The sequence below is a fragment of the Polypterus senegalus genome, chromosome 15, assembly GCF_016835505.1.
Source record: "Polypterus senegalus isolate Bchr_013 chromosome 15, ASM1683550v1, whole genome shotgun sequence".
Lineage (NCBI taxonomy): Eukaryota > Metazoa > Chordata > Cladistia > Polypteriformes > Polypteridae > Polypterus > Polypterus senegalus.
The window spans coordinates 97,923,038-97,945,810 of record NC_053168.1 but is presented as its reverse complement, the minus strand read 5'-3'; the positions used below and the strand labels follow the sequence as shown (position 1 = coordinate 97,945,810).

The window sequence follows — 22,773 nt, the reverse complement described above, 5'->3', positions numbered from 1 at the left end:
GTTTAACTACAGCAGTCTTAAGACAGTCTTGGGAAGATCAGTATTTGTAGATTTTACAAGTCATAAGTTAATATGGCAGAAATTGTAGGAGACTAGAGTTAACAATTTTAAGTGGTGAGACAAATCCATGAAAGAATTAAGTTTACCATTTTAACTGCATTGCTTACTCAGAACAGCAGCAATTTAATTGAGAAGTAGTTTTCATTGCTGGTACTATATCCACTCACCTAAAGGATTATTAGGAACACCATACTAATACAGTGTTTGACCCTCTTTCACCTTCTGAACTGCCTTAATTCTACGTGGCATTGATTCAACAAGGTGCTGAAAGCATTCTTTAGAAATGTTGGCCCATATTGATAGGATAGCATCTTGCAGTTGATGAAGATTTGTGGGATGCACATCCAGGGCACGAAGCTCCCGTTCCACCACATCCCAAAGATGCTCTATTGGGTTGAGATCTGGTGACTGTGGTGGCCATTTTAGTACAGTGAACTCATTGTCATGTTCAAGAAACCAATTTGAAATGATTCGAGCTTTGTGACATGGTGCATTATCCTGCTGGAAGTAGCCATCAGAGGATGGGTACATGGTGGTCATGAAGGGATGGACATGGTCAGAAACAATGCTCAGGTAGCCCATGGCATTTAAACGATGCCCAATTGGCACTAAGGGGCCTAAAGTGTGCCAAGAAAATATCCCCCACACCATTACACCACCACCACCAGCCTGCACAGTGGTAACAAGGCATGATGGATCCATGTACTCATTCTGTTTACGCCAAATTCTGACTCTACCATTTGAATGTCTCAACAAAAATCGAGACTCATCAGACCAGGCAACATTTTTCCAGTCTTCAACTGTCCAATTTTGGTGAGCTCCTGCAAATTGTAGCCTCTTTTTCCTATTTGTAGTGGAGATGAGTAGTACCCGATGGGGTCTTCTGCTGTTGTAGCCCATCCGCCCCAAGGTTGTGCGTGTTGTGGCTTCACAAATGCTTTGCTGCATACCTCGGTTGTAACAAGTGGTTATTTCAGTAAAAGTTGCTCTTCTATCAGCTTGAATCAGTCGGCCCATTCTCTTCTGACCTCTCGCATCAACAAGGCATTTTCGCCCACAGGACTGCCGCATACTGGATGTTTTTCCCTTTTCACACCATTCTTTGTAAACCCTAGAAATGGTTGTGCATGAAAATCCCAGTAACTGAGCAGATTGTGAAATACTCAGACCGGCCCGTCTGGCACCAACAACCATGCCACGCTCAAAATTGCTTAAATCACCTTTCTTTCCCATTCTGACATTCAGTTTGGAGTTCATGACCACACCCCTAAATGCATTGAAGCAACTGCCATGTGATTGGTTGATTAGATAATTGCATTAATGAGAAATTAAACAGGTGTTCCTAATAATCCTTTAGGTGAGTGTACTTTTACTCCTTCTAACTCAGTAATGGAATGTGACAGCTAATGTTAAAGCTGCTGACAAAAATTCCTATATTGCACTGAAAAAGAGTAGTTGGCAGGATATGTTCCAGAAAGTAGTAATTTGAATTGTGTTTGGCATCCCAAAAAAAACTAATGACAAAAATATATAATAACCAGTAACGGAACACTTCACAATAATGTGCAGTGAATACACTTGACTTGTATGTCCTTAATTTTTCACTTAAGCTAACACTTAAGTCTTCAATCTGCCTCAAGAATGATTCAAGATATGAAAAGGTAGGGTAAGTGATGGCGAAGGTGGTAGAGATGAGAACGGCACCCATACGCATGCACCACACGGCCACCCTGCTGTCCTCTGCAGAGAGTTCATTCTACAATAAAATAAAATAAAAATAAAAAGAGGAATAACCTTGGAGGTCAATCAACACCCCGATAGCGGGTATTAGACATCACATAGTATATGTGTACCAAATTTCAGGTCAATAGGTCAAATGGTTTGCAAGCTACATGTGATTTAAAGTCATGGACAGACAAACGAAAAGCCACGGTAGCGTGTTATATATAAAGATTACTGTGCAGTTTACTGCATGTATTTATCTACCAATTGTTCATTCATATGTCCAAAGTACATAATGTTGGAGATCTTTTGCACTTCGCTGACCAGCAGTCGAAAAAGAATTTATTGAAATTAAGTCTGAGAGCATTTTGACACCACACAAATAAACAGAATGGTCTTGTTTGATTTTCCTTGATGGCTGTAATGGCAAGGGTTTCTTAATATTAATATTTACTGTTGATGAAAAAAAGACTATGGTGTGTAAAAAATGTAGATTGTTATAGACAGGGGCTCACAGAATTCAAGACAGCATATTGGTATTTGATTTAGCTTTTTTCTAGGGCATTATGATTTGGCAGCATAGCTGTATTAGTGCAATCAAATTTATTTTTTGCTGTCTCACCAAAAGCTGCTCAAAATGAAGGATAGTGGTTCAGTTAAAACATTAAAATAAGTCGTGAACACCAGTACTGCTTCTTCTGAGTATGCACTTATTGTAAGAAAAAGCCAAATTGTAATGATGTATGTAAGGGGCTGTCTGATGAATTGATGTCACCTGTCATATTATACCTCCTTAGTTGCCAAGAGGATAATCCATGTGACCTCTGGGTAGAATAAAGTTGCTGTACCTCTTGCATTTTCATAAAGGTTAGCCAAAAATAGCAGACATCAGGAATTGCATCTGTAAAAAAACTCCAATTCCCCCAATATTTGACCCAGGTGAATCTGGAAAATGGCCGATAAACTAAGACAGAGAGAGTTGAAAAGAGGATATGGTGAATTTGAGGGAGGGGGCAGAAGTTGTTTTGTTCCAATAACCTTTCTTTGTCTGAGCTTCAAAACATATGATGTGTCACAGGAAAAGAAACCACCTGGCTCATAGCCTTGCCTAAGAGTACTATAAGGACAGAAGGAGGCTGAGCTAAGCAGCAGGCTGCCAGGTCCACTCCACTGCGCCTCAGGATGAATGATCCTTGTAAGGACTGCTGCTTTTGACACACGCCTCACACTCTGTACCACAGTGCACCATACTTGCCTGGGAGAACTTAGGAGAATGACAAGTGTGTTATTTTCGTTTCACTGCAAAGGTGATTTTATCGGAAAACAATTACATGGTTTAGCAGAGAAAAAAGGCAATTTCCTCAGTGGAGCTTGGCTTCTCCACATGCTCCAGCATAAAAATGCTTTCAAGGATCTTTTTGTGTGATGGATTTCTATGTGCCAAGCATTCTGGCATCAGTTGTGGTACTTCTCAATAATCCATGGACAACTTCTTCTATTTTATTAACAGCAGTATATAGCTTCTCTTCTGAATACAATTACATGCCATAAAAATAAACCTGTTTTCTTGGTTAATCTCTAAACCACTACTCTGCTTTATACTTTATTAAACATTACAGTTTATATGCAACGTAGAACCATAAACCATATATATATATATATATATATAGTAGCTCCTCTCAAGTCATTCAAGTCAAGTATCCATTAACCATGATAGTTGTCTAGTTTGCTAATATCTTCTTCTGTCTGCTGTGATACACAGTTTTCTAGGGTGCTTCTTTGCACCACACTATTAGGCATCAGTTTCTCATTCTTTTGACTTTTACCTTTTGTGTTTTTAATGCTACATCCTGCATTTTCTGTTTCCTCTGTTGTGACACTCCTTCCTTTCATAATATTTGTTTTTTACAATGCTCATAAACTGGAGTGACACATAGAAATTCAGTTTTAATGGGAAAATATGACAACTAAGCAAAGGCCAATCCCAGTTTGATTCAAAATATCAAATTTAGGGGGAGTGCTGTGTATCTGACACTTTTAGTGGGACTGTTGCCTTATAAATAAAAAAGCAATAGTTTAACTAATTTGGGGCATCTCAGAATGAAAAGTTTCTTCAAAGTGAACACTCCAGTGACTCTCTGTACTGCACAAGGGAAGTATGGGGAAAGGTGAACTACAGTTTATTTTTATGCATTCTGCAGATATGAAAACACTGAAAATATTGTACGAATAATCACTCACATACAACAACATTTATTTATATAACACATTTTCATCAAACAATATAGCTCAAAGTGCCTTATAAGATGTCAAAGAGAAAGCTGCAAGTAAAGAAAAACAAATAAGCTTAAACAATAATATTAAAGAATAAGTAACAAAGAAATAAAAGAAAAACAAATTGATGTAAACAACCTTATTAACAGATAATTATCAAGTAGAAGAGTAGGATTCTAATATAGTGTTATACTGTAAGTCTCTAAGGATGAGTCTGGTGATGAGGTCAAAGGACTAGGAGGATAGAAAAAACAAACAAACAAACAAAAAGAAGACTCCAGATAGGTTGAAGGAAAAAAAATCTGTAGGGGTTCCAAGGCCAAAAGACAATCCAGCCCCCATTGGTTATTCTAACCAACACAAATGTCCCTAAGTCATCCCACATGTATCATGAAGTGGTAATAATTTGTTAGATGATGCATTTGAGTGGCCAATGCAAGATTAAATGCAGAATTAGTGTCTTCTAGTACACTAACTGCCTCTGTTTCTTCTGATATCTAAATGCAGGACTGTTAATGGAGCATCACTTTGAACAATGAAGAATGACACAAATCACAAAGGAGTACTCTGAGGAGGAAGTCAGCCTGTAGGAATTGCACATTAGGGCTATCCTATTGTTTCTGACTAAAAGTACAGTGTATGCAATGGGGTATGAACATTTGCAATAAACTATAGTGTAGTATACAGTAGTTGCACCTGAACTTTAGGCATATGGTAATCATGCTATAAAAGTCTGGAGTTACACTAGATGGAAAAGCTTTAAGATCATTCAGTGGTTCATGTATAGACTTTTAAAATAAGCAAGTTTTATGTTTTATCAGAGAGATGTTGAAGTTTACATTGCTTTTAAATTGATAAAGAAAACATAACCAGATGACATTAGAAAGTTTTCTAGGATTTGCTATCTTCATATTTCCCACAGTTTGCAGGTTAGGTGCATTGGTGATTCTAAATTGTCCCTAGTGTGTGCTTGGTGTGTGTGTGTGTGCGCGACCTGCAGTGGGCTGGCGCCTGCCCAGGGGTTTGTTTCCTGCCTTGCACCCTGTGTTGGTTGGGATTGGCTCCAGCAGAAACCTCATGACCCTGTAGTTAGGATATAGTGGGTTGGATAATGGATGGATGGATGGATGGATATTTCCCACAAGTTACAATAGAGTGCAAAAGTAGACAAGTGGAGTATGGATTATTACAGGATGAAAGTAAAAATTGATTTTTGAAGCTTGTAAATAAGTAGCAGGGTGTGAATAAATGCACAGGAAGCTATGAAGATAAATGCATGCCAATAATGGTTGCAGTCTTTAAATTCCATTTGGCAAAGAAAGAGCAGAGAAACGTACCTAGTCCAGGCTTCATTTACTACTATAAAGCCCATGTTTCTGAGCTATGACATTGGAAAAGTAACATGGGACTAAGAGAAAACTCAAGTAGCTACAGCAATTCCATGACTCTCTGAAAGGTTTGGAGTAGTCAGCAGGATCTGAGATTTGAAATAAATGTGTTAGGTCTGTCAAGTTCTCATCTCTGGCATATTGATTTACATTTAAGTGTTTTTCTCTACATAATTGCATAGTTTTCCTCCACAGTTTAAAGACAAACTCTCAGGTAAATTTTATGCATTTTGTTTTTCTATACAGTATGTTTTTCTTTGTATGTGTAGTTATAAAAGCATCAGAGAGTCACTCCAGGGTTCAGTTACACATTGGCACCATCAACAGTCAAGTGAAACATGCATGAGTGAGTCTAATGAGGATATGTAGTGAAGAAAATTTAAAACAGTTGACCTTCTTAACATCCAGCTTGGTGTTACTTAGCTTACAGCGTACTGCAATGGAGTAATGTCCTGTTGTTGACTTATTGCCGTCTCATGCCTAGGTTAGGCGCTGGCTCAGGATGACCTTCGATAGGATTAAGTTTGTTCATAAAAAGGATAGGTGGATTGACATATTTTATAATAATGGGAAAACCTGGCATTGCAGGTATAATGGGTTATGGTAAGAAAGTAAATATTTATGTTTTTTAAATATTGGCATTTTTGTCACTGCTGATTAAAATGCTAGTGCGTCATTTGTCACCTACAGTAAGTCTCTGACAAGTATCAATGTTTCCACTCTCATGAATTGAGAATATGTTCTTTTTTGAGTATAATTGGATTCCAGAATTGCTATAACTTCTTGCTAGGTTGGAACCGTGAATGCTATTTTTTGTATTTCCAAACTTAGAAACTTAGTGTGGCTTTACAAATAGATGTTTAATCTCAGATTCATAGACTGGGTGGCTTGTTGACTAATTGACTCTTTGGACCTGTGGGGTCCTACAGTAGGGGAGGTAAGGGGATTAGGGTTCACAGACAACACTGTAGGTCTTTACATTATTACAGAATCCAGCACCAATGGAGGTCTTCAATAATATTATAAATATTATTAAAAGCTAAATTAATTCTATGTAAATTTTAAATTACTACAAGTAATTACACTGCATTGGCATCAGAATGTATACCTGCATCATCATAAAATGGATTTGAATGAATGTCTGCCATCAAAAGACAGTAAACTTTACTAATGCTTTTCTCTGTCCTTGTTTTTCTACCATATGCAGTACAGCAACTCGGCATGTGATAAAAAATCATGTTTCATTTTATTTCATCATGGCTTATCACTATTGCACTTAGTTATGATATGCACAACGCCATTGGCTTTTTCAAACAATGTAAGGTATGCATCAGCTAATTTTCAGAATTATTGTCACATGTACACAGTACAATGAAATTCCTATCTGCACATTTGACCAACACAAACCAGGCTGCTACTGCCCTTAAGTGGTGGTCTGAATATTGCTGTTTATTTGTATAATATAACATTACTAAGTAATTGGTAATGGTGAGCGAAATAGTCTAGTAATAGTTCATGAAATTGGTGTGATTTCAGCACTGTGAAACTTGCTAAAATGGGTGTTATGAAGTTTAAAGCATTATTTGGAGATTAAAGGAAAGACACATTGCATATTACGGGCTTGGCAACACCACACACCCCTTTTGAATGTGAATATTTTTCAGAAAGTATCTAGATGAAAATTAAAGGGACAAAACTGTTCTTTGGAAATTCACCATAGCTAAACACAACCCAGTGACAAAAGCTGTAACCCAGCAAGGCAATGAAATTGTTATTCAAATTAGTCGAGAAGGATTGCTGTACCCATGGTGTTAAATGAGATCCCACCTTGGCCAGTTCAAAAATTTGTGAATACTGAAAATGCAACCAAGAGCTGAAACACACTCCTGCTGCCTGATGGGAATTGTAGTCCCCCCACTACAACCCATCTCCCTTATATGCCATATAAGCTATATTTTAATTTGGAGCAACGACAACGCACATGCAAATTTTCATGAAAATCAGTTCAACCATTTTTGTCTGATTGTCAAACAGACAAAAGACAAACAGATTATGATTTTATTTATATAAATTTAAATATGGAGCCTAATAATAACCAACTGTGGTGGGTTGGCGCCCTGCCCGGGACTGGTTCCTGCCTTGCACCCTGTGTTGGCTGGGATTGGCTCCAGCAGACCCCCGTGACCCTGTGTTCGGATTCAGAGGGTTGGGAAATGGATGGATAGAATAATAACCAATTCTTTATGTTGTGATAATAGCAGAATTACTCTTCATACTCAGGTTATTCGAACTGGATAATAATAATAAAGGAGAACAATCCTATATTTTAGAATGGAGGATATTTTATCATAACAGGAATATTCATTAAATTTATATTTAGCCACAGTAAAAAGAAATGATGTGATGTAATGAAACTTCATTATATCACCTGAAAATCCACCATTAGGAATTACAAACAATAGCAGAAAAATTTAGTGCTGAAACAAGCCTCAAATAACTTTGTTTAAAAGATACTGTGTTCATAAAGAGACTGGCAAAATATTTTGAGAATAAGTAGGAAAAAGACAGCCAAAAATACGAAAGAAGAATCAATACTAGGAAACTGAACTACTGAACCATTACTGAAGCCAAAAATCAGAGTAAGAAAATATGCACAGAAGTCAACACTAGGAAAGCACTTGATAAAAAGGATATTGTATCTGCAGACATTGAATGGAAGTGTTCCTTTTCATGACCTGTTAAACCTGTTTTGTCATTATCCAAAGATTACTCTTCCAAGAACATGCCCCTAACAACACAGGATGGTGTCCTAATAACAGGAAGCCAAAATGGCAGCAAATAAATAAATAAACAAAGTGGTGGCATTAAACAAACCAAATAAATTAACAAAAGCAAGAGAACTAATGAAAATTCAGAATCAGGTACCAGCAAAACCCTCAAAACAAGTGCAGGAATTGTTTGAAAGATGCTAACAAACTTAAATCATTTTAGTAACTATTTCGGTCATAACAGATAGTTGTGCTACAGGTATCGCAACATGATTGCTAAATCTGACATATGAAACTAAAGGCAACTGCTTTTTTCCTTCAACTGACAGTTTGGAGTACTCAGTTGCTTGGCTTGAGGTTGGTAGTAAAGACTTTGAGTTCCAGGGATGTGTCCTTCAGTGTGTCACATGAGGTCACCAGCACACTGCAAGCCTCCTAAATTTCCTTGTATTTGCTTCTTTGAACAATTCTCAATGGTGCTGTGGTACAGAGTGATGCTCTGCTCCTGGTGTCAGAAATCAAGTACGCAAGCAGTGTTACTTTTTGTTCACTCATAATTTGATGGGAGGATAAGATGCTGGAGTTTTTCCACATATTGATTTTTGATTTTCCAGCACACCTGAGTGACATCCCTTACAATGCCATTAGGTTTTTTGAAGACAGTAACAGAAATGACCTTAATGGGCCCCAGCACACAATACTGAGTTACAAGTATGTATGAAAAAAGCACTAGAGAGGTGTTTGCTAAAATGTTTGTGGACCATCATATTTAATTTCCCATACATAACATGAAAAAATACCTGAAAATATTAAAAGCAAATGTTTCTCTGTCTGTGTTTGAATACCTTGTCTCCTTTTGTGAGGGGCCTGTCTGTTTTTGTGCATATCCTCTTCTTAAATCTGCTAGCATTTTTAAGGACCTGTCATGCATAAATTAATTGTGCAGCAGCATTTAACACATATTTCTCTGCTTCTGAGTAGCAAGCTTTCTTAACTATTACTAGAAAAGCAAACATATCCAGGGTGTGACTCTTAGCTGGGCTGAAGCATGAGAATCTTCACAAATGTCCTTGAAAAAGAGTACTGTAAGAATATTACCTTGAGATTTACTCTGAAATAAATAAGACAACTTTCATTGGGTGATTAAGAGTGAGGAATTGGAGAAGAAGGTGTTGGAAGAAGGTGCAAAGCATTGGGGTTGTTTTGTGATGGAGGGTACAAATTCATCCACAAAGTTAACCAATTTGAAAAGCTCCTCTTCTAGAAGAGTATTGCGGCTCCTTTATGAACTTTTGATTGTATTGTGATGCCATCACCTCTGTCTTGGAGACTGTAATTTCTGGCATGATGGGAATAAAACCTAAAACACACAAAATACTGCTGAGATAACATAAGCTGACACTCTCCAATCCTCTTAATTCAAAGCCTTGTCTAATTCCTTCTGACGTGAATATTTTTATATCTATCTTCTGTTTGGTATCTGGATGTCCATTGTAGTGCTAGCCTGTTCGTGTACCCATTTGTCTATAATATGCTCATCACTCCCTTGTCCATAAACACCTGTCTTCTTACTGCTACAATAAGAATATCATATTATAAAATTTCTTTTCTATTGACTTTTGATTCCAATCCATTTTAATCAGCTAGTGTATACAGACTGTATAAAAAAATAATTTATGAGATGCTTAACTTTCATATTACATGTGAATGGTACACTTGTCATTCATATGCTCGGGACATACATCAAGTTGTGGGGAACTGAACCAAAAGCCTTGGGCTTTATAGTCCAACAAAATAACTTCTAGGAGGCCACATCACTATGTACAAAGCTCTTTATAAACACAACTACAATACTTTCACTTTTGAATAAGGCCCACCATTGGTAGTTTAATGTCCTAAACAAGAAAAGCAAACGAGGATTTTCACTGAGCCTACTATGTTAATGGTTACCATTATTCAACTTATTGCGTTAAAGATAAGTCAAAATATACATATAAGCTATTGTTCTGTGTGCCATAGTGATGCAGAGATAAAACTTAGGCCGAAGACCAAATGATGCCCAGCATTTGAAAGGTTACCAAGTTTTGCTACTTGCCTGATCTCACAGATCTTTGTTAGTGTAAATGTCATCTTTTCTACACCATATAGAGTTGTCCCTTTGTTTGATTCTTAAGTTGTGAAGAGTTGGCATGAGCAACATTTTCTTGCAATTTAAATGAGATTCTGAGCCAGCAGCGAAATTCATAGGAATAATATAAAGAGTAAGTTGAACAGTCTCCTCTATTGTTAGAGAAGAAACCTACAATCTCTGAGGATTAGTTTGTGCACAGACCTCACTCCTATTTGTGATTTGACTCATTGCCCACCTGGATTACCTCCAGCTTCACATCACAATACATCCAAAGATGAAGTAAGTAAAAATCAATGTGTCTTGTGCCCTAGTGACACACTTACCCGACCCTGACACTTCCTTCTGCTCTTTCCTCTGCCAGATGCACCTGCTCTCCTCTCTACTTAAACAAACAAGCCTGTGCTTGGTAATATGCAGTTTAATTATTACTGCCATACCCATTTGGGAACTTTGGAGATAAGTTCTGTGTTACTGTTTTTCTTTTGGAAGTTGTCATTTTTATTTTTGTAAGATTATTTTAGCTAGTTTAAAGATGTCACTTCAATACCATTTCACTTGGGAATACTCTAATGGTTGCCATTTTCTGTATCCAATGTCCATTTTTATGACTGTAACGATATTTTTGTTAGTAATAATATCCATTGTCAGTCATGCGATTGTCAGTGTTGCAAAATAAGATGTTATTATAAAATTGTTATAATAGATCGTAGAACACCGAGATTATCCTCTGAGCTTTGGATTCACTTAAAGTTGAATTTCAGTGTGTATTTAGGAAAATTATAGCATGTAGTGTTAGAATCTTTGAAAGCTTTGTTTTTTTACAACTGTGACTTTTGCCTACTCAGTTTTGTTTAGATGTTTGGTTTCTCTGTTTTTACTCTGACCTTGGCCTGTCTTCTGAATCTGTTCAATTTCCTCATAGGAATCCTTTTATCTCCTGGCCCTTTCTTTATAATACTCCTATGGACTTGCCATTCATATCTGCTTCTTGGAACAATACTCATGGTGATTTCCAAAGTTATGCTTTAGGTCATGTTTCATGTTTGTCCAAGCCACATTGATTTATTTAAATCAGGGACTGATCTTTTCAGGACCTCTACTCTAAGGGACTGTTTAAGGTGCATGTTATGTGTCCTAATTATACCATTATGATTAGCAACAGGATTTACAGCTTCATTACAAAACTCTATTATCTATAAGAAAGCAAGTACAAGTTGATACTTTAGAGGCTCCTATAGATCGGGTTCCTCTTTTTCCCTATAATGGACAAAGCTGTTGGCTGGTTTCTGATCTACAATCTGAATTACTCTAGCCCTGTGCTGCTTTCCTATTGAATAACATTCACTGAGCTACAGTCTCTTTCCATTCATTTAGCTGTTGCTTTGCCCAACATAGTAGCAGCAACTGGCCTGCTGCCTCATACAACTCCATAAATAGAGCCAGGCTTTTGTGCCCGTCAGCTCGAATATGGGAAAGAGACTGATAAAACTAAATGAATTGACAAGTAAAGCTCTTCATGCTAAACAATGGCATTTACCATTATAGTCCTGTGGACTAAGAGTCCTGGCAAGCATAATTTCTTTTGTAATATTTTTGTATCTTTCACCAGTAGCTAAGAATTAATTATACTAGATGATCAGCACTAAAAATGTAAAATATTAGTAACAATAGCGCCTTCTTCCTTATGACACTAAATGCTATCTCATTTTTCCTGGAAGCACCAGACACTGAATAGTAAGAGGCACCTGTATGAGGAAATGTGTGAAACCTCACTGAGGCTTGTCTATGTATTGGCTGTCTGACTTTATCTCAGTGTTAGGTGGACTGTGGTACACAGCTTCATTTGTTTCTGTTTTCATACATTGTAATTTGAGCCCCAGTTTTTCTTGAAGGCAGATGGAGCCAAGATATTCATAAGACACCTTTATTTCAACTTAGAACATTGTCTTGTTCTCTTACTGCACGGATAATATTGCAAGCAGAGGGATAAAAAGAAGTCTGACAAGGATAAATAATGATGTTCAGATCACTATATACCCCAGTCAGCACTCTCTACTTTTCCTTGTTCTTTTTTTCTTTTTTGTTAATTTGTATTGGTATTATAAATGACTTTGCAATTAATGAATAACAAGTCTATTCAAACCAAATCCAATCTTAACAGCTACTCATGGCCCCCACATTCTAATGCAGGCCCCTAGGCCAGGATCTCTGGTGTGCCCTTCACCTAGGGTTAAGGAAAACGTGATACCCAATAGGATTTAAATGTAGGTATACAATTTAGTTGAAGATCCGTACGGTTCTCTGACGCTTAGTTTTTCATGTACTCCGGCATTTTTGATATACTTTTCTAATGTAGGGTTTCCTATAGGAAATTTTCTGACTAAAATAATGGCGGTTGTTGCAGGCCTCAATTTTCTTGCAAAAAGCCAGAAATGATGTCCTTTTGAAAATGGTGGCAATTTTGAAAAAATCGAAATTTTAACTTTAACTATTTATATCTGCAGAAATAAGCGACATAAATGTTTTAATTTTTTTCTGTAGTATTTCATATTTAATTGTGTTTAAAACCATGTATAATTTCAGTTTATTGTTTAATATATTTATAAATAAAGACTAAAAAAATAAACTATATGACACCAAATCAGCAATTAATATAAAAATTTTCGACCAGTGGAGAGGTCTACATTTTATTTATTCGTAAAATGTCAAAGCGAGAAAGTTGTAGAAAAATGTATGTAGACATTTTTTTATCTGAAACTTTTTTTGATATTGTTTTTAGTTTTCAAAATATTTTTGACACTCAACGCTGTAGGATCAATTCTTGCTTTCTGTTCATACATTTTGTTCGTGCATAATATCTACTCATCCCACGCCAGACCCCTGTGATCCCGGGCCCCCTGGCTAGAGCCCTGTCAGCCACCCCCTTGTGGGGGCCATGCACCTACCCCACTCATCTAAAGAGCAAGAAAGAAAAGTTTAGTGATAATGTCTGTATCTTCATCACTGGTAGAGAGCACATTTCCTACAGCAGATACTGAAGGAAGATTCAAAAGTCGTACACATTTCTTGTCTTATAAGAAATGCATTCTTGGGTAGTGAGAATATATGGCTGTCTTGTACAGTTGTAATTGATAATAACATTTCAGCCTTAAAATTACTTCTGTTTTCCATTGCAGATTTTTGTAATATTTTTGTATTGTGTTATAATTATTTTATTAAGATTCATAATGTATGTTTGTATACATTTAAATTTATAGTATGATGACTACACCCAAGAGGGAGCTATGTTTGTAAACACAATTCATTTCTGGCCTATTAGATGACACTTAAACTTAGCTATTAAACTTAGATATTTTCCATGCAGGCAGAGACAACACTGATGCCATGTTACCCTCTATGCGCCTGTTCTTTTCAAAGCCACCATCACATAGCTGCAAAAATGCCAGCCAACTGAGCCAGAAATGGAACCTTCTGTGGTTTTCCAGCTTGTGAATACTCAATCTTCAATGTCCATTATTACCAGTTAAATGTTAAAACTCAAGTATTAAAAATGCCATCAGTGCAACAAAGATAAGAATGTAGAATGAAATACTTAACCAGCAGCCTGTATTAATACATGTGAGCAGCAGAAGATCAACTGTGCATGCTAATATTATGTAAATGTTTAATCTCCCCCATTGTCAACTGGCCATAGTTCATCAATTAATTAATTGACAGATATTGTTGGTTTCCATTCATGTTTAATCAGTTTCTTCCTTGTTCTCTCTGAGTTTTAATAAATCTGCATTTATATATGTACCAGTTACATTTTTAGTAATTAGTATAATCTATACTTGTATTAAAAATGAGAATTGTTCACAGCACTCTGTAATGCATTCATTGAAGAGAGCTACAGTATACAAAAAATAATATAAAGTGCCCAATTGATCAAGGCCCAAACTGATGGCATGGTTCTGTTTTCAATCAAGTGCCTGCTGTTCTAGGAAAACATTTGTACAAAATGTGCAGGTATGGATAAGATAAACATGGGGGCCACAGCTGTGTTCTGTATATAGAAATGATTTAGATAAACTTATAGCCATTTGGCGGATTAGGAGATCTGCCCTGAAGGCAGCTAAATTGATACAGGTGGCCCTGGACAGATATGTTTCACGTGAAGTTTAATCAAAATGAAGCTTAAATTTTACATTTGGAAAGGAAAAATGAGGCACAGTAGGGATGTGGGACTAAATAGTACAACATCATATTAGACCAACATGCGAAACTTAGTAGACTCACTGCTATTCACACAGCTTTGAAAAGAGATTATAAAGACACTGGCATTTATATCCTGTCTCAAGAAGCCATGCTGACACTATATAATGTACTTGTGTATTTCCATATTCAGAATACTGGAGACAACTTTGGCTTCATATAACAAGAAAGAAGTACCCATTTTAGCAAAAGTAAGGAAAGGAAGTGCAAACTTAAATAAAATTATAACTTACTTGAAAATTGCCTCTTCACTGATAACTATGGAGTTGCCTCTGGAAAACCAAAGAAAAAGTTTTTATCCCAAAAGAAAAATAATGTTTCATGCACACAAATATAAGTTACGGATTCAGTCCCCACCTTGTGCCACTTACTTCCTACAACATGTAAAAAGTACATGTAAGCAATCATGTAAGTTTCCTTGGTTAAAGGAATATTTCACCCAAAAATGATACTTTGTTATGTTACTTACCTCATGTAGACTATAGTTTATAGCTGAGAAAAAAAAATGTAATGCTATGGAATAGAAAGAAAACAGATTATAATATAATAGAACCCAATGGTGACCAACACTGTGCAACTGCAAATGATGTGAAGAATAGCCACAAAAAAAGAAAAACTTCAAATTACTTGTCACATAATCCATGTGTATGCTCAAAATGTGAAAGTTATTAGCATATCATTTTTGGAAAAAGTATTCCTTTAAGGTGCCTGTGAATACCACATAATCATGATCTGAATAGCACCACTGGTGTAGTAGTGGGCTGTACAGTGACCCCTATGGACTTTGCTCATCTTGAGCATTGCTTAGAAAGCGTTAGATGAACTGAAAATAAATGAGGTGTGGAAGAATGAATGAAGATTCTTTGTGTCATTCTTTGTGAAAACCATTGTTTGTGCCATTCTTACACAAAATATTGTTTGATTTCTTTGTTTTTGTACATTCACCTTAACAATTTTTTTAAAAGGGGAAGTTAGATAGATAGATAGATAGATAGATAGATAGATAGATAGATACTTTATTAATCCCAAGGGGAAATTCACATAATCAGTTAAACAGGCAACAAGCAATGAGTTCCTTTGTCAATTTCATTTGACACTTCATCTGACAGTTTTAGAAATGCTAAAGTCTCCCTGGTTCAGCCACACAGTTCAATAGTTTGTTCCAGATTTCTTTGCCGTATTGGGTGAAGAAGTGCATCCTGATTATTCATCTCAAATGGTGATATCTTTAACTTCTGTGTTCTCAGGCATGTCATTCATCATTTAACTGACACAATTTTGATGGATTAAATTTGATGCCTTGAAGAAATTTGAATACCTGGATTTGGTCTCTAGGTAGGCTTTAATTCTCTTGGCCAGTGAGAGTTGAACATTAAAATTAGAAAATGAGAACATTGAAACAATATTGAGTAGAGCAGGCTATTCAGCTCAACAAAGCTTCTCAATCATATTTGCTTAACTTCCTCCAAAATAACATCAACTTAGGTTTTGAAGGTCCCTAAAGTCCTACTGTCTACCACACTTCTTGGTAACTTATTCAATGTGTCTATAGTTTTTTTGTGTGAAGAAAAACCTGATAAGGTTTCTGCAAATCCCTTAACATATTCCCATCTGTGTTCCTTTGTTTATGTTGAAGAATCAATTTTAAAGTAACATGGAATCCATACTATTGATTCCTTTCATAATTTTGAACATTTCAGTCATGTCACCCCTTACTCTTTGTTTCCTTAAGCAGAAAAGGTAAACTTCCTTTAGTCATTCTTCATAGCTCAGACATTGCTAACATGAAGTGAGCCTAGTCACTTTTCTCCATACCGTCTTTAGCATTGCTGTGCATTTTGTACTATTGGGACCAAAACTGTACATGGCATTCCAGCTGAGGCCTCACTATTGAATTATATAGCTTAAGCATATCCTTCCTTGACTTATAGTGCACAGACTATGCAATCAAACATCTTAATTACTTCAGTAAGTACTCTGCCTGGATGAAGAGTTCACATGTGGTACTGAAAAGTCCAGTTTCACTCCTAAGTTCGTCTCATAAAGTGTACTTTCAAGTTTCAAATCTCTCTTTGTGCCTTCTAATAAAAATGTTTACTTCCTAGCCATAGTACTTTACATTTACTTACAGTGCATTGAATTTTATCTGCTACGAAACTGTTCAAGACAGGTCTGTAATGATCTGACTGATTTTATGTTATTTGCCATCACACCAAGTTTGGTATCATTTGCATACTTAATCACCATATTATATATATTCTTATCACAATCATTTTTGTTTGTTAAAAAGTACAATTCTGAATATAGTCCTTGTATCATAATCCTTTGCTTTTTGTATTTAAACCAATTTTGCTCCAATATACACAACGTGTTTTGAACTCTTACTTCTTTTAGCTTGATCACTAGTATCTTATGTGGTATCTTATCAAAAGCTGTCTGGAAATAAAGATAAATAACATTATGTAAACATCTTTGATTATATGCTTCCTCGTTGAATTTCAGCATATTAGTGAAACATAATCTCTGCCGTCTAAACCTACAAAGTACATAAACTGTACACCTCCTCTTGCCATGTGATGTTTTTCTTAATAACGGCTTCCATTAACTTACCTGGGATGCATGCTAAACTTACTGACCTATAGTTACTTGCATTGCCCAATCATCTTGCACTGGAGCTTTTCCTCATTTTGCATGGTGAACGGAACTGCATACAATACTCCAAGTGTGGTCTCATTAATGCATCATAAAGTCTGATCCCTTTCATTTGTAATGAACACTTTTATCAATGTAGTGTAGCATTTTATTCATTAGTTTAACTGCCTCATCCAATTTTATGAAAGACAAGGATGTTGTTTGAACATAATCCACAAAATCCTTTGTAGCTCTTAATAATGACTGTCCTCCTCAGTGACCATGGTATCTTTCTCTTGTGATTTTCTTTGAAAGCAGGCATATGTTTTGTGTGAGTGGGTTTGCATTTAGGGATGCTCACTAAACTATATTATTAATGGCCTAATAGTAATGATCCATATGGAAAGATAGAGGAATCAATGAACAATGGATCTTGGGATCAATTATAAAATGGATGGAAGTGAGATCTGCTTTGAGTTCCTCTGGAGGTTAAGCATATATTCCTGATCATACATACTGAACTCAGGGCTCACAGCCTAATTGAACTCTGAGGGATAGTAATCTGAGTACTAATAGAAGTTTGGTCAAAAACAAAAAGTAGAAACATGATTTGAAAAAGTCTGAACTGAGGCATACTATATGCTGAGAGGCAATCAGGTTATAAACTAGGAGATTATATTTCCTCAGCACCAGTTCATGCATCCATTTCTGGAGCTTTGCTTCTGGTAAAGTGCTATTGGGTTCCGGTCCTCTTTGTACATTACATGGAAAAAATTAAGAAGAAACAGGTCAATGCTTACATCTAGATAAACATAACATAAGTAAAGTATTAAAAAACAGTGTCCTTGAAGGAAACTCTACTATACAAAATTCAGAAAAAGAAGCTCATGCTGAGTAGACAAAAAAGAAAGATGGCTAAAGAGAACTTGTAATCAGGATTCAGTTCATGAATGTTTCTCATGTGTTGTAGCTGTGAGAGTGTTAAACATGTCAAGGTAGAGGTTAAGCATATTAAGAAAGAAATACAACACATTGATAGGCACTGACTGACCATGACCGAGGACTTAAGGATTAGAAAATGAATGGATGTATGAACTGCTAAATAAATGGATGGAGTGAACACAGTGAGATTGAAATAACTGATACTCCGAACCAATGATGTCATGATAAGGTTTAGGTTACACATGGCTCGGACTTGGGTCATTTAGAAAATGTTATGTGATTGGTCAGAGGGACAAAAAATTGAACAGCATGTATGGATGACATTTTTCCATGTTTGAAAAGGTGGACATATTCTCATTGATTCTCCGTGTTTACCCTGTAGTACTTTGCTCACTGGATTGTTAAATAAAGTAACATTCTCAGACCTGCTTCATACTTTTCAGTTAGAAATAGACCAAGACAGGATCCACTTGGGAACACATCCAAAGGGCAAAATGGGATTTGTAGGATCATGTAACTAGCTTGTGTTTGGAGATAAGGGAGGAAAATCAAAGTACCCAAAAGAAAACTTGTGCAGTCATGCAGAGAACATGGAATTTCCACATATAAGATTCTCAGGATGGTGGATCCACAAAGCAGCAGCACTACACACTGTGACACTTAGAGTTAAAAGATACAGTGACAATTCCAGTCTAACACTAGTGGACGAATGTTACATGAGCACAATCTAAGGGCAGCTTGCATTGACCCCAAGCAACCAGGCTGACAAGCGACAAATATACTGCTTTTTGAGCGCCTCTCTGTGAACATATTGGTAATACCAGTAAGCTCTGCACGTCTGAGTCACATGTCAGGCAACCCTTGTTAACAGTAAATGGTAAATCAATGGTGGGATTGTGTTACCGTATACAGCACCATGTGGATCTGTGAGACCTCTTTTTTGGAAAAAAACTACTATTATACAATGTAATGGGATGGAAAGAGTGGCCATTTCTTAGAAGAAACATTGTCAATGTTTCTAAAGCAAGCTGCAGATACGGAAATCTGCCAATGTTGCCTTGTTTGAAATAAAACACCTCTTATATGTAGCTACTAGAAGGGATAGTATGTTGAAAAGCCTCCGAAGCACGCAGACATCACTTACCACAACTGGTGACGGCACAGCACCTGTCAGCTTGTGATTAATCCTGCTAGAGAACAAGTGCTGTTGGAGGTCAACTTTGGTCTGTCTCTTTTGTAGCCATTGTGACATCATGTGTTCAGTCACTCTTTAAGGAATCACACAGTGTGCATCGACTGTGGCAGTATAGCCCAATGACAGGAATACTTAAAAAAGCTGGTTTCAAGACATGTGGGCAAATAAAAGCAAGGAGACTCTGATGTATTTGTAATTGTGAACTGATTTTTCCAAAATGAGTCCTTGAGGTGGGCACCGTTTTACACTTTTTGGTTATGATCAAAATATAAGACAGATGAGTGAGTTTGCTCAGTGACCATGAGCCCGATACACATTAAAAATGGGCAAGAGGATTAGATGACTCATAAGATTGATTGATATTTTAGTGATATGATGGGCAAAAATACAGTATTACAACAGTGCACACATATAGTATTAACAGCAGTCACTTATGCAGAAAAACTACACTGAACATACTTATTTTTAAACAGGTAAATTAATAAAAAAAAGTGAATATGAAATTGGTGACCTTGCCAGGGTGAGGCAAGAGTGGATGGAGACATCCACAGCAAGTGTGATCCTGCTACACGATAAGTGCCCTATATTTCCTCTCTTTACTATTGATGAAAATGTGTTAACAATGATTTCTCTTGGCCTGATTGTATAAAATGTTACTGTTGACTCTAGGCTGCTTCAGTGTGTGCCAAACATCTCAAATTTGTTCACCTGAGTGTAAAAGTTGTGCTACTCAGACCTTAGAGTGAAAAACCAGGCCTCCCTAAATCTTGTGTATCCCATCTGAGGTGTGTCCGGAGTCCTGTGTTCTGTCAGTATTGTGAAATAAATCAATGTGAAGCCATGACTGAGTTTAAGAAAAAGATATTAGTGTGACTGGCACATCCCTCTTTTGTACCTGTGTTTATATAAGCAATCCCTGCCTAATGTCTCTTTCTTTTCTGGCAATAATACAACATTAATGTGATGCATTTGTTATATGAAACAGGCACTTTTATTTCTTCAGCTGCACAGTCTTTGCCTCAGCTAGGAATAATCACTCTTAATGCAATACAAACAATTAGAACCACTTCAGCAAATCAGGTCAACATGTGACATGCAACAGTCCAGGTTTGAATGCCATGGTAACACTAGATTATTCATAGTTCCCATAATGAGAAGTTTGTGTGTTATTTGGCCCTTGGTTTTATTCTCTTTTAATAGACATTGAAAGACTCCTTACTGCCTGCTCAGTTAAGGCAAACAGTCACAGAGCTGCAGATAGCATGAAAAGAGAAACCAAGCATTAAAGACAATACTCTCAGTAAGTGCATGAAGCATCATGCATAAAATGACACATACTAGATACTACAGAACTGAGTGGGCCGCACCAAGACTCTTGGATGTCTTTTACATATGCCTTTGCACTGTATCACTTCTATGTTTTTCATTGTTGTGGGACAATTTCGCTTTGCACTAATGTTAACTTTACCAAAGACTGCCTCTTGCAATATCAAATGGGGATGTATGACAAATCTTGGCATCCACAGTCATAAAACAGCGTGACACCAGTCCATAATGAGTAATAGCTTAAGAAGGGCCACCTTTGATGACTCAAGGAAAATCAATAGATTCCAGTGCACAGGCAGCAAGTGCTCATCTAACCCAGTAGTGGCTGGGTCGCACGGTTCTTGTATGTAGTATCCCTTGATTGCATGTGCGAAGGTTCTTTACACGTTTAAAGAGCTTCATTTTATCAATTTCTTTGCATGAACACTTTTTTTTACTAAAAAATCTTAAGCAACCCTATAAATTCATCAGGTGGTAAATTTGCCTACTAACTAATACAGTATAACAAAGCCGAGATGTCCTTGCATACTTCTCATAATTAATTTCACTTGACCTTGTAAGATACACGCTTTCCAGTATTGACATAAACTGGGAAGTCTGAGTTGCCCTCTTGAGAAAAAAGTGACAGGGTTTCCCCAGCTCTTCCTGGCTTCATACTCTTTGCACTATAGCATGTAACTGCAACAAAAGTATTGATCTTGTAAACACATTCTGCTACAGCCTACTTTGCTTACTCTGAAAGATGCTGCATAAAGTTTGACTGATTTAATTTATTCAGTGCCCCTTTGTGCTGAACTTTCAGATTTTACAGGCAGCACAGCCTTGTGAGGTTCACTTTATCAATCTGCTTTTTCACTCGAATCTCACCATCAGAAGTGAATTCATTTTCAGGCTGAGGCTTTACCTTCATTTGATATTTCAGTCTTCTGAAACAAACACAAGACTTTGCTGACTTCTTGATGTGTGGTTCTGCCGCTTCCTGCTGAAACAGAACAAACAGGGCAACAACAGAGGTTCTTACTTAGCTCATATAAAAGGGCACATGCACCCAATACAGTGAAACGCCACCTACATTAGTACACAGGTGATCCCAATGGAGATGGTTAGCCTCCTTGGTAGGTAATTGCTGTGCTGGTGACGTCACACACCCACAGAGTGATGTGATGGAATTTTTTCAAATATATCGTTGGCAACAGCACATGTACCCAAAAGTCCCTGAGTCAGCCCAAAAACACCCACCTATGATGACTTATGCTGATTGCTGACTGAGATAATAGGGTCCTATGAGAGCTGCTTCTCTCTCTCTCTGCCCCAGCCTGGTTGAGCTGAAACATATTTTCAGATTGGTGATATCTACATTTTCTTCATAACTCAATAGGACAAGAAAACCAAAAAGGTGCTACCCAGTCCCACATCACTCCTGTGTATGTTACTTCACTGACTGCCTGCACTCCATGTCATAGTTACAGAGCATGAAAGTCAGGCCTCCTATAGTGACCTGAGACTGTTGGGATCATCTGCATGTTCATTTAGACTTGTAAGCATAGTTTTGTACATAACAATTACATCGTTATGGTCTTTACTGCTGCTGATCTACATTTGTTGATCTGGGTAAAAAACATGAGACTGTTTTTAGTGAAGAGTGCTATATACAGTAAGAATAAAAATGTAAAAGTCACACAAGGAAGAGAATAAAAGTGCAAGCAAATACCTGTCTGAATGGAGTTGCATCATTGGTATGCACTGAAATAAAAATGATCGGACTTGATGATTTGAGTCATTGGCAAAATGTGTGGTGCAAATGCAAGTACATTTACTTAGTATCATTCAGAATGTACAGTACATGTACCCATAAGGGTGTAGTACTGGGTGCATGTGTTTATCTCTCTTCACATTATACAAATTGTAAATATGGTCATGCCAACATGCGAAAGAATATAAGTATGTGTCTGTATTGCTATGTTCCTTTGTATATTCCTGTTGGAAAGTGTGTCTGTGCCCTTATTAATCCCAATAAATGTTTCTATAAGTATTTATTAGCATGTGCCCAGGTCTAGGCCTGTGGAAATGTACCACTTGCCC

At 36.9% G+C, this 22,773-nt stretch overlaps 1 protein-coding gene across 3 annotated transcripts in view; it reads left to right on the top strand.

Moving 5' to 3' along the window:
• The window catches only part of arpp21 (cAMP-regulated phosphoprotein, 21), a 101,784-nt gene that overhangs the window by 17,715 nt on the left and 61,296 nt on the right, over positions 1-22,773 (top strand). The gene's annotated exons all lie outside the window — the stretch shown is intronic.